Consider the following 16454-nt stretch of genomic DNA (forward strand, 5'->3'; position numbering starts at 1 on the left):
TCCTGTTTTACTTTGGGGGGGTAAATAAAAATGAACTCACCTGCAGGAGTCAGACTGAATCATGCCTTTGGAGTCAAGTCCAAATGAAGCCAGCACAGAGATGTTATTCTATCAGCAGACAATAAAAGTAGGACAATAATGCTCAGCAACAAGTCTGGTTGGATGTACCTGGATGGATGGACCTGGAAAGGAGTCAAGATGCCAAACTCCTTGCTTTCATTATAGCTTCTTTCCTAGAAGAAAGCTGAAGAAAAGTAAGAAAAAATTATGATTTCGAACAAGTGAAATGGAGATGTAGCAGCTGTAGAATCCCACTTTCTCCTAAGACTGGTGAATTACCCCTTGCAATTCAATTAAGAGGGCTTTGGGTTAATTCTGTTGGCAGTGGACTTGATTTGGGTGCTGGTTCAGGCAGCTCCCTGTTACACGGCCTTGGCCATGCCAATAAATCTCACTTTGCCTTTGCTTGTTCAGATACAAAATGTAGATCTTGCTGCCCACGTGGGAAGAGCATGGAACAGCCCCTTTCAGGTTATTAGTGTATCTGAGGCACCAAAAGAGATGGAAAAGAAGGATAGAGTAAAACTGTAAGTGCACAGGTCTATTGAAACAAATGACCATGGAGGATGCAGAACTAGAGCTTTAGGGGCTAATGTATTTTTGCAAGTTGTAATCCTGAGAGGGGCTGCTTTTAGCCTGATAATTACTTGGACCTATCCCTGAGGCTTTGTCAAGAGATGAAATGCTCCTTTATAATGCACAGCTGGAAATACTTTATCCCTTATAGATTTCTTCTATTGCCTGATATTTCCCACACCATCATGCGCTACGGTGTGTAGTAAATCTTCTTCATCAGACGGACAGATACAAAACACAAAGTGATTTATTATTCTGTCCCATTATGCCTGTTTTCATAGAAACTAATTATTCTGCATTGTTGTATTAGATACTTTAAGAAAGATTACATTTTCTTACTTTGGGCTGATAAAAAAATTAAATCCATCAGTTTTCCTAAACACATTAGAGTAAAGGCAGAATTTCTGCTTCTAATTATTAATCAGTCGGATTTGAGGACACAGAATATTTGACTTAAGCTCAATATATGCACGAACAATGTCCCAATATCACATTTTGTATTGAAACAATTTTTCACTTTATTAGAGTCTTTAGGAGAGGAACCCAAGCTGCAGCTCTTGCTCAAGGTCGTGGGAGCTTAACGCAGCCTCCTCGGTGTAACAAAGCTTAAACGTTATCTTCAACTTTACAGGCACTACAGGCATCTTCTTCCCTCCCTTCCAAGCCCCTCGTTATGCCTTAATGTTGTAGGCATGAGATAAGGGAGAGCAAAGCTATCCATCATGCCTGGAGCCTGGGTGGGAATGCTTTTGTAGAAAGAAGAGAGATGGGGGGCTTGGGGTAGAGTGAAGGTTGGTGTTAGAAATTTTAATAGAACATTTCCTGGTGAATTTTATAGTTTTAATTCTGGAATTCAGCCCTGTTTTGGCAAATGGCATATGAATGTGCTTATACCCGAGCACCTAAATCATCATGCAGCATGTACAGGAGCAGGCAAAGTGAAGCACGGGGTCTAACAGTTTTCTTGAATCTGATCTGCTGGTAAGGACAAGCAGGTGGATTAGAGAATGGCTCCAGTACTGCCATGTCACTGCTTCCTGATGGAGCAAAGGAGAGCTATCAGGGTGTGAGCTAGCCCTTATGAACTGATGGAGCCTGATGGATGCATCCCACTAAGCTTCTGTGCTTGGGATCAGGAAGCTCTGCAAGGCATCTCATCTAGAAGGGCAGAGCGCTTTGCTCTGACAGTTGTATTTCTCCTTCATGCAATAGTAATTCATAAGATTTGTTGTTGCCTTTTGCTGTGTAAGCTGATCTTGTAGCATACAAAGGGGGAAAATGGTTCAATTGTAGTTTTAGCCTGAACTGCTGTGCAGTTTTCCTGTTTGGGTTTTTTAAAAAAAGAAAATGTTTTCCAGTGAGTTGGAAGAAGGTGATTTCAAGAAAATCAGAAACAGCTTAAACATTTTCCACTGCCCATTCTGGACTGTGATTCTGCAGGTGGACCCAAGACCCTTAACTTGCAAAAACAGGGCAGACATCGGCCCTAATCTAAGCCAGGATGAGTTTTGGCTGCTCCAATTTTGTAGTGGATGATGGATAACCTCCTCAGTAAAGGACTGCTGAGCTTTTAAAAGGTGTGTTTTGGTGTTATCCCAAGAAATGGACTTCAACAGAACTCAGTAAGGAAGTTGACCAGAGAAGAGAGGATCTATTGTGGCTGCCCCATCCCTGACAGTGTTCAAGACCAGGCTGGACAGGGCTTGGAGCAACCTCATCTCATGGAAGGTGTCCCTGCCCATGGCAGGGGTTTGGAACTCTATGAGCTCTTCTCTGAATCTATGTTCTTAGGCTGCTTTGGAGTCTTAGCTTTAATCCAGTGGTTGGACACTGTCAAAATGTGTCAAAAAGGCTTGTGTCTTTGCAATAGTGTTCTTCAGTGACCCAGGATGTTTGATGTTACTGAGCCCTTCCATAGGCTTGGAACAGTACTCTGTTCAGTGCATACCTTTCCCTGAAGGTGAACTTCTCCGTTCAGCCACTCTGCTGCAATTAGGAAGAATCTCATCTCCTAGGTCTCATTTTCTAATCAACTGTGCTCCAGTTGTGAATCACTTGTGTACACAATTATGGTACAGTCAGTAACAGTGTGATTTGCAGGCACCTGCATTAAACATTTAAATAAACTCATGGTATTGTCACATCAAATTTCCATCTTAGTGGCAAAAATTGTCTGCACACAAGTCATACAAGTATTTTCTGGAACTGGGTTCTCTGTCCAATGAGTGGCACTAGAGATCTTGTCTTCTTTCTGAGATATCAAGAGGCCTGTAATTCCCTGTTACACTTAATGTTCAGAGCCACATTTGCTTCTATAATTACAACTGCAAAAAACCCCTACAACCCGTGTCTTTTCAGGCTCCCCCCGCAAAAGCGCCCTGTCAACATAAAACACAGGGCATCAAGATTAATGGCAGAGTAATGCACGGAGATGTCACTTCCATTTTAATTCTAATCAGCGTTTAACATGGCAAGTGTCACTGTAATACAGCATATGGAAGCTGACACTGTCACTGCTGTCATCTGCAAGGGATTGTGGGTAACAGTCCCCAAACTAGGGCCTTGCTCTGCTATTTTCTTCTGGTTAAATATCACACTGCAGCAAATTAACTTTACTTTGTTGTCACATGCTCTTCTGTAGCTGCTTTAAGACTGCTGACTCTGCAGGCTTGAGAGAGAGCAATTGCTGGTGGTTGGAGGGAGGTGCTTTCAGGCTCCTTCAACTTGCCAGTGGCACCAAAACATGTCACAGGGGTAGGAAAAAGAGCAGGGATAGAACTGCAAAACATTTATTACCTCCCTATCTCCAAGTTTGTGTAAAACACTTTCTTTCTTTAGCATTTCAGTGACTTGGAAATATGCTGGGAAACAGCCTCTGGCCTTTTCTCTCCTTCACTCTGTAGTGTGTGCCTCAGCCTGAATCAGGCTCCTCAGGACACCTTGTACCAGGCTCTATCAGCTAAAGTGTCTGCCTCTTGTTCTCTAAAACACTGCACAGGTGTCAGGACACACAACACGTATGCTACTCCTTTGGCCTCCTCACGTGCTGTTGTCATTGCATCTCTTGCATTTGCAGCATGACATCTTGTATATCTTCTGCTCTGTGGCAGGTTTGTGACTTGCAGAAGCATTGGAATACTTCAGTGAGGTCTCAGCAGAAGAGAGGACAAGGGGTTGTGTTGCTTTTGGGGTGTGCAGTCTAAAGGGTCACCCCTATTCCAGGAGCTCTGCTGAAAATCCCCCATTTTGCCAGTGGCTCAGGTGAAAGCTTTTCTCCAGCTCTGTTTTTTCTGGATCCGCCCATCCTTTAACACTCAGGACTGTTTATTCCTGTAAATACAAGCAGCTGCAAGAGAGAGAGCTGATTGTATCTGTAATTTTTTTCCCCTTCTGCAGGCTTCCAGTTTTGCCTAACAATTCTTTCATAAAGAATAAATAGCCCTTGGGAACATGTGAACTGGAAACCGAGATCTCATGGCAGTGAAATGTGCTTGTGTAGCTCATATATATACTTCTTTGATAATCCTTTTCCTGGCTGCTGTTCTCCAGGGCAGATGATGATTTTATCTGTAGATGTCACACCTAGAATATCCACAAGTTGCATTCTTGAATGAATTTTCAAAATAATCCCATTGCCTCATTTGGCTTTGCAAAGTACTTGACCTTGGTCTGTCATTTCATGCTGTAGGACAATCTGCCTGCACCTTCCTCCAAGTGGAATGCAAAAGGGTAGCCACCAGTCCTTAGGCAGCGTTGCCAGGATAGGGAACAGCTCCATAAGGACCTTTTTTACATAGTTATATAGGACTTTCTTCCCCATTTACGCTGGATCTGGTACAGCAAAGTCACCACCACTCAGGCTCACTCCATTCTCCATCAGGACTAAGTCAGTGCTGAATGTTGTGATGCGTCCCCATCATGACAAACTGTTCACTGCTGGCAGTACTCCTGTGCCTGCTTCTTGCAATGATTCCCATGCAAGTTGCGTGGCTCTCATGGACCTACAAGAAAGGAGCAGGGAGGTCAAATACTGTCTGGTTTGTGAGCTGACGAATCCAATTTGTCCTCTTTTCCTGTTTTATTGTTCAGGGGGAGGCAGCCAAATCTTTGTAGTTAAAAAAAATATATATATATAAAAATTTACAGCAGGATCCTCTCCTTGCCACAAAGCAGCACATTGAAGAGATGATAGTTTCCACTTTGTCATCTCTGTTGTAAAAAGCTTATCAACTGGACCATTGCACTACATTTAGATTACAGGCCATGTATTCTAATGGATGGGACTGGGATTTCAGAAGTTTGACTTTTAACTGTTTCTGCTCTTGGTTTGCTGCATGCGCTTGCAAAACTCCCTGCTTGGCTGTTTCCTTTTTATTACCCAGTTGCTGAGCTCTTTCTAGAAAGAAGTCCACTCTGCTTATAGATAAAAAATGGAGTACAGTGGGGCTGCCCCACTGACCACAAAGCCTGTTCTGTCCGGATATCACAGCTTCCTTCTGGCCTTAGAGGTTGTCTCAGGCTTGAAGAGGATCAGCACAGGTTTTCCAGAAGGCTGCAACAGAATTGTGCTGGGTTAAGATCAGACAATGTTACTTCCCCTGTCTGTCTTCCCTTCTCTTCTAACAGGTGCCAGTGCCCTCAAGGCTATGGATGTTTGATGTGCTTGTGTGTCAGCTCCTGGACCACTGCAGTTTTCAGCCTGACCTGTTAAGGTAGAAGATTGCAGTTGGGTGGGGATAACCCTTTCAGTAATCTGTTTTTCACTGGCCACCAAAACCAGTCATTTTATGAAGGCAGGCAGAGTTCCTAGAATGAATGTGTAGTATACAGCATCACATTTTAATTTTTAAACATTGAAAACTGCTGCTAATACTGCTATTCCTCAAAGCCTCAATGAGCATGTCCAGTAGTATTGCATCACTGTTGCTGCACTGGCACAAAACAAGTATCAGCAAGCTTAGATATTCCAAAAATCTCCAAACAAGAACAGAAGTTCACAAACATGAGGTGAACAGCCCTGCCACTTCTCAGCCCAGAATTGCCTTCCCATTCAGACCAGATTGGAAGGATGATTTCTGTTAAACGAAATCTGTGGTTCTCTTTACTATGAATGAGGCTTTGCAGAAGCAACCTTTGACTTCTGTGGCTGGCTTAGAGAGCTGGTGCGCTCTTGTCAAATGGCATAAAAATACACTACGCTACTGCGTCTGTATGTGGACACTGAACAGGAAGACACAGATGAATTTTAAGCTGGAGAGGGAGTCTTTTATGGATGAGCTTTCAGACATATTCCTGATTTTCCTGACAAGGGTAGAAGAGCACCGTCCAAAGCTTCTAGGAAACATTTCTATAGCACACATCTATGTGTCTGTCTTTTCTTTTTCTCATACTTCCTTTCTCCCATACATGCCTGTCTACTATATATAGACTCATCGCTCTCACGATTTATACTGCTACTTGGCATCTTCAATAGAAGTGCTGGCTTGTAGCATGCATGGCTTGGGATGTGTTTTAGAGAGACCCAGTTTGAAAGCAAAGCTTGATCAGAGCCTTCCACTGTTGCAGCAAACCCTGAGTGACTTGTCATTCATGTATGTAAATATTGATTTGATCAGAGTTTTGGACAGAACAAATACTGTAGGAGTAGTTTTCTGTCACCCCATGCTGCTTTAGAGCTGAGCCTCCATCTTGCGCAGGGGAGATAGAAGGAAACTGAGCTTTCATGGCTGAGATGTTCATTGGCATCTCTGCTAAGGATGTCAGCAAAGAAGTTGTGCTCATTTGGGTTGGGACTATTCTGAATTTTAATGTACTTCACTGGAAGGCTGATGCTGTGGCTGGTGTCCCAGACCTGCACATTAGAGTCCTCAGATCCCTGCTTATTTTCTCCCCCAAGACTTTCATTTCTCTCTGTAAGTAGGCACAGTTGTGTCTGCATATTAAGTTTCAAAAGCAAATAAACCAAGCCTGACAGAGGGGCAGCTTGTAAAAGATAGGTGCAGCCTGCAGGGAAGAATGGAGCTTGTTTCCAGAGAGAAGAATGGATCCCTACTCAGGGATGGGGCTGGGGAAAGGGAAGGGCTGTAGGGTGAGGAGTTAGGTAGGAGTGGGCTAAAACCATGGAGCATAGCAGGTAGTTTGGTGGTGATGATCGAGCTCTCACCGCTAAGAGGCAGGAGGCAGTAGGGGAGCCTGTGCCTGATTACACCATGGAGATTAGAGGGTAGTGCACTGATTGCCTTTTCCTCTTCCTGGCAATGCTGAACTAGCAAAATGATATTGTTTCCCCACAACAGGAAAGGAGCTAAGGCAGCAACCTCATCAGTATACCACACAAGACAACTGTTAGAAAGCATTCCCCAGTTAGCACCATTCTAAGGAATCTTGAACAGATATATTTCTTTTCTGTTTTGTAGCAATCTCTTCAGCTCTTGCTGATCCCTAGGGGAAAAAAAAACCTAAACCCTGAAACAACAAACCACAACCTAGCTCTGAAAACCAAAAATAACCCTCAGAAGACATCACAGGACTGGGATCAAGAGATAACAGCCGAGAATTCCTCTCCTGCATGCAGGTTAATTAAATGACACAGATAACCTTGTGCATGCCCAGAAAAAGTGTGTTTTCTTTCTGAAATCATATCAATCATTTAATTATCCCACTTCTCACGCTGCCATTATCTAGAGCTAAAGGCTGCACAATTATTTCTTGATTTAATTTTTTAAACTCACCTTTTTTCTTTCCAAGTCTAAGTTATTGCTCACTTAAAGGTACATGGAGCACTCTAGCCCAGGTCAGACCTCCCAGCTTATTTTTGCAAAGTTCTTGCATTTCGTTTCTCATCACAGTATATGCCAACAGCTTCTTAGTGGTGTATGCAGCAAGTTAATTGGTATTTGTCACGCATGGGGAAGTAAGATGCTCAAAGTCATAGAGTAGGTCAGTGGCAGAGAAGGGGTTCAGTCCTAAGCTAATGAAGTCTTTCTGCAGCCTGCTTCAGTCTCACCTTGTTGGCTTTAGGAAACAAAGATGCTCCTTAGGCTTTGAATGTCCTCAATCCCTATAAAAATAGGTTTAATTAGTATCTCCAATCAAAGGGAGAAAAAAATTGCTCATCTTCTCTGGTGATAAATATGCTGTGAATGCATCAGTACAGGTGTACTGCAAACAGCACACCACATAGTTTTGCCATAGCTGGCTGACTTTGATCAAAATAAAATGACTTCTAGAACACTTGAGGGTGGTGCAGGGAAGAAGTGGATTTACATCATCTGTGTGGTGCAGAACTGAAAAAGAGGGGAGGCTTCAGGGCAGAACTGAGTGAGCTGAGCTACACTGGATTGCAGGGCAGAAATGACACATGGGGCTGTGAGTGTGGGAAATAAGCTTTACAGAGCTGGGTGGGAGTCTGAGGCTGCCATGGCAGTGGGGGTCTGCAGGATAGGGCCATGTATGTTTTTCTGCTCTATGAGCCATTTTCCCAGGTTACTAGTTCCCAAGTCTCAGGGTTTGCATGAACCTGCAGAGTGTGCCAGGGCCCACTCTCCTCTCCTCACCCCATAGTTGTATTCTAGGCCAAGGTGTATATGGGCAGCATGTCTCCCAAGACTTTGAATCCACAGGTATCTGCGTTTGCTCTACCGAAAGCAGGGTGGTGGGAGGCCAAGAAAGAGCGTGTGTGGAAGCTGGAGTGATGAAGAGAACTTCCTGTGCATTAGGAGAAAATTCTTATTGACTTTGACTGCAGTTTGTGCCTTGACAGCCTGGGTCCCTCGCCAGCTGTTTCTTCTGTGCTGAGTGCTCTGCTTGCTCTTGTTCACATTGCATTCTCCAGGACTGGATTATTTTCTTTCCTTAACCAAAGAGCTGCCAGCTGGTGTTGTTGATCACACCCCCAGCAGCAGGCACAAAGGCCAGTGCACACTTTACACAACACTCCTTCTCTTTCCCATTCTATTTTAGCACTAATGAAAACATTGTAATTTTAAACAAGCAGCTGGGAGTGTCACTAATTTCAGTCTTTTCATTAAGGTAGCTTGGCAGAGCTTTTTTGGTACAGCTTTTCTTGCCCCAGAGCCATGGCTGGGCAATGGTTGGCCAGTCCACCCTGCTCCACATCACAGATGCCAAACCCTCAGTCTGCAGCAGTTGTAACCCTAACCCATCCATGCTGCAGAAGCAGCTCTGTCAGCTATGTGTTCCCTTTCTTTCAAGGAACTTGTAAATATAGTGAATGAGCAGTGGGCTTTGACACTGTGGGCTAACGAGAAGGGAGAATTTGCCTGTCATAAATGACAGAGAGGGTAGCCTGAAGGGTGAAATCAGGCAATACTGATCTAGGTTAATCCCACATAACTTTAGACACTTGAGGTGCTTCAACTGGGAATTTAGGTTCTTTGTATGGTTTGAGGAAAGCAAGAGGCTATTGAAAACCTGCTTTCCACTCTGGAGGTGTTTCTGTCTCCTGATTGGAGAGGGAGCTTAGCATGATGTGGTTTCCATCTCAGATGCTGAATTTATGGAGCTGAAGTTGCATGTGATGAATCTGGGCTTTGTAAATCTGGTATGGTTTACAGTGGCAGACTCAGGAGTCTTTTACATTTGTTTTAAAGAAGACATATCTTTTTTCATCTGGTACCTCTGTAGTAACTTGTCTCATGCAAAGTAAGGAACTGGTGTTAGGAGTGACCTCACGAAGTGCTGAGGTCTAGGTGCCCAAAAGTAAGTACACCTACTACTGACTTTTTCAAGATAGAAGATTAACCCAAGTCACTGTCTCTTGCTTTCTTTGATAGATATCCTTTCCATACCCTTTCCATTTCCATTATATCAGCATTCATGAGAGATAGAAAGTGTAAATAGAGTCAGGGCACATGATAAAGAGCAAGGTAATACATTTTTTATTCCCACCCGTTTGGGATGGCAGCACCACATATTTACTCTCAGTGAGTTGCGGATGTTTGCTTCTAACAGATGCAAATCAGGGGCTTGGTACTACACCATCCATCACTCTGTATTTTTAGACCATTCCAGAGTTGCTGAGGTATTACCTGAAGTCATTGGTGTTATTAATAGGGGTAGCAGTGATAACAAGATGCTTTGACACCTTATTTCCCAGTGGGGTTCAGTTCTGCACAGTGTGTGTTCTGTATCTGTATTTTTCCAGCTTTGACTTGTCTTCTTGCCCCTCTGGTGTTTGAGTGACAGCCTTCATTGCAGACATCTTAAGAAAAGCAACGATCATTTTCATCACCTGCATTTGCAGTTGCCCACTTTGTCTTTCAGCCTTCCTAATGCTCCACGTAGTGACCCCTCACATCCCTCCAAGTGGCTCAGAACAAGCAGGAAGAGCAACACACCTGACTAACCTTCAGTAATCCAGCATCCAAAAGGCTCTTTTGTCACGCAGTGTGCTGGGCACTGCTGTGTACTAGCAGGAGGTGGGAGGGAAATAAGGAACAAGAAAGCAGACGATTGATTTAGAGAGATGGCTGTCGGCTGTCAGAAGCCTGTCACTGCAGAGCAGGTACAGGATGATGAAAGCAGCATGTAGGGCCACGGAGTCACCTTTTCTCTTTCTCTTCATTCCTCCCACTTTGGAGGGCAAGGGTGATAGGGTGCGTGGCCGTGCAGTCCACCTCTCTTGGGATTCAAAGCTAGTTGCACTTCAGCACTAAAAAAGAATGTGAAATGTCTCCGTATGTGCTCGTATTTTAAAACAACACTAGCAAAACCCCACCCCAAACAATTACCGGTCTCTCCACCTACTCTCCCACTCTTCATTGTTCCTGCACAGAACTTGTCAGCCTTCCATCTGCAAGAGAGACGAACTGCAAGGCAAGGAGGAGGGGTGAGGGAAGGCTGGGGGCTGGAGCCATTTAAGCTGTCACCAACTCTATCAGTGCATTTAAATCACTGACACAGAATTACAATGCCACATATTGCAGTTCAAAAACAACCAGCATCGAAATTCCCATCAGCGTAGCATCCTTCCTCCAGGATAATGCATTTTCTAACTTTATAGTATACTGATATACAAAAAGCAGGGCAGGCTCATGGTCTGGATAGTGTAGCAAGGATCTATACACGGAACTTTTTCTGCTGCTGGGTAAATCAAATTCAAACAGCACAAGCCATTTAGGCTCTCCTCTTTCTTTCTATTTAAATGGGTTACTGCTGGTAAGCACTATAATAGTTAAGGATCTGTCAGCAATTCCAATACAAAGAAGAGCAATCACACCTTTAAGCAGACTCCCGGTGATGGGCTATAGACTATCAAAGTTAAATAGATTCTTAAAATCCTAGCCGTTAGGGCTGGGAAATCTTTCAGCACTACTAGTGCATGACTGTTCCCTGCAATGAAACCATCATAAGTGGTTTAGTCCGTGCTTCTCAAGAACAGCCCATCATGCCCTTGTGGCCACCCCCTCCAGGTCAGGTATCCCATAATCTAATTTGCATTAGTTTTAGAACTCATTCCCTCGAGGCACCTTCGGTCATCGGATGTACCCCTACTCTTCCTGAGACCTGTGGTTTTGGGGTGAGTGCTGATGCTGACCTATCCACCTCAGTACATCAATCTGTGCTCTGCCAAATCTCTGGCTTTGCCTGTGATCACAGTGGCTGACCCTCAGAGAAGGTAAGGGACTGTGGTTAGTGCCAGCTAGTAGAGGTCTTCTTTAACTGTGATTTATAGAGTAATTGCCTGTCTGCAGCACATGGATACACGGTTGGCCATGCCTTTGTTCCCCTTCAGTTCCTCTTGAATGCACTATATACTAAGCATTATCGTCTCTCCCTGGGTTGCCCTTCTCAGAGATACACACTTCCATTCCCTGAAACTCATCTCAAAGCCAGAGCTCTGAATTTCTGCACCAACTCTGCTACACCTTTTCTGGATTCTCTGCAATTTATTTACATCTCCCTTGTGTTACTTAATGTGACTTCTGTGTATGGTTGATACTGGTTCTTCTCTGACAGTACTCTGTAAGCAAATTGCTAGGGGATAATACAGGAAACAGGGCATGTACTGAGTGATCTTTCTCTTGGTATGTTCTCCAAATTCTCAAGAATTAGGGATGTAAACACTTCTTGAGACAGAGTTTGGGACAGGAATAGCAAGGCTAGGGGAAAAAGCTAGCACATCCTCACTGCTTGACAGCCTCTGCTGAGGTGAGACAGAGATTTTCTTTTTGCCTGACAGTCATTTGATGAGCTGGTGCAGAACAGTCTGTTCTGATGTGTGGAACTCTGTTTTCTCTATAAATTCCTATGAGAACATAAAAAGGCAAATCCAAGGAGCCACTTTATTTTAGGTCACATTATAGTTGGTTAAAAGTGGGAGACAAAGTAAATAGACTCCCTTTTCTTCCCAGCACAGTGATTAAAAGGCATGGCATCTCACTGGGGAACTGCAAATTCTCCAGGGTTCCAGAACTTAGGTTACACTGAGAAAAGACTGATTAAGAGAGCTCAGAATGTATAAACAGAAACTCTCCCCAAATGTGCTAAGGCCACAAGCTGACTTAGTAAATGAGTAGAGCAAAATAAGATATTAGATTTGTTAATCTCATCTTTCTGGTTCCTTTTCCAAGGATTACGGCCACCACAGCTTACAGGGCAAAGTCCCGCAGTTTTACATAAGAGCTGCCTAAAGTGTGCAAAATCAGTAGATTTGCTCTGAAATAGGCTAAGCAGTTCCCACCAATTCTGCTACAAACCTTGCCTGCTTTGGCAGAGGGAGGGTGACAAAAAGTTGGAGAGTAGAAGCCTCTCAAAACTCCAGTCATTTGCCAGTGTATGTATATAAATGTATATAAACCCTCACATGAGCAAACCACCCTAATGCTGTGCCCTGGTGTTGTTCCATGTGGTCTCATCCTGTGAAAAAGTACATCACTGGTACCCTCCATTCCACAACTAATGGAATAACTGTTGCTGCAGCAACAGATTAAATGCCTTTTTCCTCCTGGAAAGTGAAGAATTGGACTGCTTCTTATCCTATACTCCTTTATTTCTGGCTGCTTTGTATATTGCTTTTACTTGACCCTTGACACATTCTGGTCATTGTCATTTAGTGAAGGTAATTGTCCTCCAACAAAGCTATTGCAAGTAAGGAAAGACAGCGCTTAAGAGAGAATAATGCAGAACAAAACGCATCAATGCCATGATGTACCCAGATTCCTTTCACCAAAACTGAAAGTTCAACCCTCCCATCCTCTTCAGTCGCAGAGACACTGATGGCCTCACACACATACCTGCGTGTTTTAGGGGTGTCCTCACACATGAGTTTGAAGTTGTGTGTTCTGTTCATCTACGTCTTGGGGCAGATTCCTCCAGGTTCCTCCCACTTCCAACAAAGGTCACAGTGGTTACTCGTTATTTCAGTCCTGCAGGATCACCTCAAACCAAAGCAGCCCTTACCTTCTCTGCTTTATTTTCTTTAAGTCAGAGGTATTGTGTGGAACTCATCTCCTGAGTGGGGCAAATAGAGCAGGAAGCATAGTTGGTATTACTACTCTGCTTAGTGATTACTCAGCAGACTGAGATGTGAATTTAGTCATAATGTTATCAGTTCCTAGCAAGTCAGGGCCACACTGAAGTCAGTATATGGCTGTTTTTGTCACCAAATGATGCTGAAAATGACCTTGCACACCTAAAGGTATCCTTTCTGAACACAAATGACACCCAAAATGCAGTATGGGCTATACCGTGCCCAGCTGGGGAGTCTTCATTTGTCATAGTGCCTTTCCCAAGGGGTGGTTAGACTTTGAGTAGCCTGAGCAACGAGAAGTGTAGATTTTCCTCATTCAGTACACCTTTAAAATCCTAAGCTGCTTGTGTTTGTGGGAACAGGTATTCACTGTTCCCTGAGCAGGATGGTAATTCTTCTGTAGAGCATGAGAGCCATGATTAGGAAGCCGGGATTGCTCTGCTCACAGGAATCCTGCCATTGTCTTTGATTGCATGGTATTAACTGTAAATTATACCCTTTTGGAGACCGCATGTAAAAATAAAATACAAAAAATTGTCAAAAGACAGAGAAAATATTGATTCCGACGGCAGCAGAAACTATGGCTTGGTTAAATTAGAACCTTAAAAATAATAACAAATGAGCATTCGGGAGGGTGAGACAGGGATTAGGAGGAAAGAGCTGTGATTCTCCCCTTCAGTATGCAGATTTCAAGTAGTCCCATTTCAGGCAATGAAATATCACTGGTTTGAGCAAGAATTTTGCTAAAGGTATTAAGGTGGAGGCCCAGGGCATGGATAAGAGGCTGTTATTAAGGTGATGCTGAACTGGAAGCCTGTTTAATGAAAAGTACAAGATATAAATAAAAATGGAAGAAGCTACAGCCTGAGCCTGTTGTTAAGAACTCATATTTCTGCTGCCATTTCTAGCTGTTAGTAATACAAGTTTTCATGTCAGCTTGTTCTCAGGAGTCAGCTCTGTTGTTCTGTGCTGATGGCAGATACCATTGCAATCAGTCACCCTACAATTTAACTGGTAAACTGGAATTACAACTGGACTTTATCTTGCTCCAGTCCCTGGAGGCCTCCAGGCAAAAGCCGTGGAGGTGCAAAATAGGGGTAGAATTATAATCACTAAAACTTCTCAAACCTAAGGTTACTGAAAGCTGAATATGGATAGCCTGGAGAGATAATGGGCTTGCAGAAAAAGCAAAGCATAGGACAGATGGGATTTTTTTTTCACAGATCCATAGATTTTAAAGCCAGAAATGTCTATTAGATCATTGAGTCTGGCTTGTTGCATGGCATAGGACAGTGAATTTCATCCAGAAATTCCTGTTTCAAGTCCATAACTTCTGACTGAGCTCAAGTGTGTATCTTTAGAGCACACATGCTGTGGATGCAATTCAGACCTAACAATTCTATGAATCTCTTTATCTTTACCAGTTAGGGGATATATGCCTGACTGTCCCAGCCTTGTCTGTTAAAAAGGCTAAATGAAGGTCACTGGGCAAAGACTGAAAAGAAGTAAAACAGCTTAGCAAAGCTTTGAGCAAATATCCAGGACAATGACTGCAATTTAATACTTGTTGGTGAACTGTTTCAACTCCTGCACAGTGAGAGAGCACAGTGTTCATTCTGTTGGTTTCTGCTCCTTCATCCTTCTTGGAGTCTGGGTTTAGTGGAAGGTTAGCACAGAAACACAGCCAAAACCCTCATCTTATGATGAAGCCACACTTTGCTGTTCTTAGTAGAGTTCACCTCTACGATCCCTGCAGTCCTAAATTGCTGACCAAAGTAACAATCTTTTCACTCATACAAAGTTGGTTGGAAGTCTGTTTCCATCCACACCCTTTCATGTTGATGTTGTAGTAATTACTCAGGTTTTTATGTGGAGTTCTAGCAGGAGACTACTCCTTCTCCTGGGCAGCATCTGCCACAGCTTCAGTCTGATGTGGATTGACACTTTCTTCCTCTTGCCTCAAAAACCCACCATGAGTAAATTTTGTACCTCTCCCACTATCTTTTATGCCCAACGCACATATTAGTTCCACAAAGGCCATTTTATTTTTCCCTTTCCAAGTTCTACTGTCACAATACAAAACCCAGGTTGGTCCTGAATTTTCCTCATCCAGATCTTCTTGGCTGCCTGATTGCTACTGATATTTCAGGAAAGCAACACTAGAAAGATCACTTAAGGGAGAAAATGTGGTGGTTTCTGGGCTGATAGTCAAAGTATTTTATGATTTATATGACTTATTAGTTATGATTTAAGGCAATGGATTTCATGACTGTCATATCACCTTTTCATATCATCTTTTTTGGAGGTAGGACACACAGTAGGCCAGGTATCTTTACAGACTTTCTCTCTTCTCTTTCAATGATGTTGTCTCCTTTTCCAAAGCCTACTGGACTGGGAATCATTATACATCCACAGAAGGCAACTGAGAGTCCCTTTTCCACTTAATACCAGTACTCCTTGAAAAGCAAGAGGATCTCCATAGACGAGGGGGAGCAATGTTGTGAGATTACCTCTCTGATGCAGGGACAAACCAGGCTGTTAATTGCACTCCTTGTCACAGAGCAGAAAACACTTTTCATGTGACAGTTTAGCCAGATCACCTCACTATCAGCAGTTACCTACTGTATCCTTCTGTTAATAGATGTCCTCATAGAAAGTTTCTGATAGAGTTGGGAAGAAAGGGAAGGAACCCCAGTGGATGATGAGAGTGAAAGAGGCACAAGTAACCTCAGCGTGACACGTTCTCATGAAGCCTGTCTTTTATTTCCGATGTTTAGAGAAAACAGTTCCCAGTTTATGGCTTTTGTTCAATCAGAGAGAAAATGAGCTATAAAAGCAGAGAGAGGAAGGAGTTAACCAATTTCCAATTCAGTGTGTGACAATTTGCCTCAGTAATAATAATAAAAGAAGAACAATACTGGGGAAACATAATTTTTAAAATGAAGACTACTAAATCAATAGGCACTACATGACTAATCATTTTCTGTTTTCTTGGTGGAGGAAGGCAGAGCTGTGATCAGAAATCAAAAGCAGAAGTCCCCCGCTTCTCTGCAGTTCTGACAAATTCTGCTTGAGTGTAATCCACAAGAAAGGAGGTTTTTGTGTGAGCATAAACTAATGCTGGTAAATGGCATTAAAATCACTGCCATCATCTTATTTTGAGGCTAGCTGAGTTAATTCCCCAAATACCTGCATTTGTTGGCACCTAAGTGTTTCAACCTGAGACGCAGAGGACAGGGGTGACTTCATCACTTAGACAGTCTTCAGTTGTGGTGGGGCTTTACATAATAGCTACTTCAGTGTGTGCTTGACTTGAAGAGTGTTC

This window comes from Melopsittacus undulatus, chromosome 9 (genome assembly GCF_012275295.1).
Source record: "Melopsittacus undulatus isolate bMelUnd1 chromosome 9, bMelUnd1.mat.Z, whole genome shotgun sequence".
In the NCBI taxonomy this organism is placed as follows: domain Eukaryota; kingdom Metazoa; phylum Chordata; class Aves; order Psittaciformes; family Psittaculidae; genus Melopsittacus; species Melopsittacus undulatus.